Below are 1,656 nucleotides of genomic sequence, written 5' to 3' on the forward strand. Positions count from 1 at the left end.
AAAAAGGAACCACCTCCTCCACCCCCTTTCTTGTTCTTCCAGATGGACCAGCCTACCTGGAGCCTATTGGAAGGCAGCCCAAGCAGGGCCCGCCCTCCTTAGGCTGCATATTATGCACGGGTTGGACACACCCAGACAGGCTGTTAAAGGCAGAGGGACGCGTTGCGCTTGCTGAGAGCTACGCTGCGATTATTCTGATTATAGCGTGTGCGGTGTGCGCGAAGCCAGTTTTTTTCAACCATGCAGGGAGGGGGTGACAGAGCCTATATGAGCACACGCAAGAATGGTGCAGCTGCCTGGATGCAGCTCCGGATATTTTGATGCTCCAAAACTCAACATTTGGAACATAACGTGGATTTCAACCCACCCCACTTCCCAACCCGGAAAGCTGCGTGTTTGGCGCTTGCATCGGTATTATGCAAAACATGAACGTCAGAACAAGTCGACACGCATTTATAGCACGGAGAATCCTGGTAGCTGCAGTTCCTCATCACAGAACTACCCTTAAAAAGCTGCGGCTTCCAGGGTTATTTGGAAGTCATGCGTTTTCAATGGGCATTGATTCTGCTTAAAACACATTATTGTGGGGATCTGTTCTTGACAATGTTGAAACTACCTCTTTAAAATGGTTTATTTTGGGTTTCGTCCTGCCATTCCTTTAAGGAACACAGGACAGTGCAATATTGTTGCTCCCGGGCCCCCATTTTATTATCATGACAACTCGGTAAGATTAGGAGGCCCAAGGTCACCCAATGAGATTTGACACTGAGCAGGTGATTTGAGCCAGGTCCTGGTCCAACCTGTTCTAACCCAGTTTCTGCCATCCTGGTTCCCTCCAGCTATTTTGGATTACTGTGGTTGTGCTGGCTGAGGCTGGTGGGAGATGCATCCAAAACATCTGGAAGGTAGTATTCTGGTGAAGGCTTCTTTTCCTCCAACACCACACTTAGAATCTAAGATCACCCAATTATCTTAAATGCATGGAGATGGGATATGGTACTCTGTGTGTGCTCAGAGGCACTGCCACTTCCTGGACTAGGGTTACCAATTTACTAGGGTAAGAATACGGGTCTGGCTGGGTTTTATATTTAATCTGTTGCTTTAGGAGCAGTCATTGCAAAAGCCGTTTATTTGAAGTCAGCTTATATGTAGTGCTTTGTCCCGGATATAAAATTCTAGGGGCCTCCCTCAGATACCGCCCTTGTCCCCAAGAAAACCCATACGGATCTACCTCTGGCTGTGCCCGGGTTTGATGTTAGAAGAAGAGCAAACACTAAGACCCTGCTCAAACTGAAATCTGGCAGGTATGCACAGCCCAGCTTTACCTGGAGAGATGCTCAACTGGTAAGATTGGTTTTACAGTGGTGCCTCACAAGACGAAATTAATTCGTTTCGCGAGTTTTTTCGTCTTGCGAAGCACGGTTTCGGAAAAGTTTTGGAAAAGCTTTAAAAATCACCAAAGTCTTCAAAAACCTCAAAAAAGGCTACCACACCGCATGCTATGAGTTGCTCCTCGAAGTTAAGTCGCAACTGTATTAATGGTGTTAAGAAAAAGGAAACAAACTTGCAAAGCGTTTCCGTCTTGCGAAGCAAGTCCATAGGGGAAATCGTCTTGCGAAGCAACTCAAAAAACCAAAAACCCTTTCGTCTTGCGGG

The sequence above is a fragment of the Podarcis muralis genome, chromosome 13, assembly GCF_964188315.1.
Source record: "Podarcis muralis chromosome 13, rPodMur119.hap1.1, whole genome shotgun sequence".
NCBI lineage: Eukaryota > Metazoa > Chordata > Lepidosauria > Squamata > Lacertidae > Podarcis > Podarcis muralis.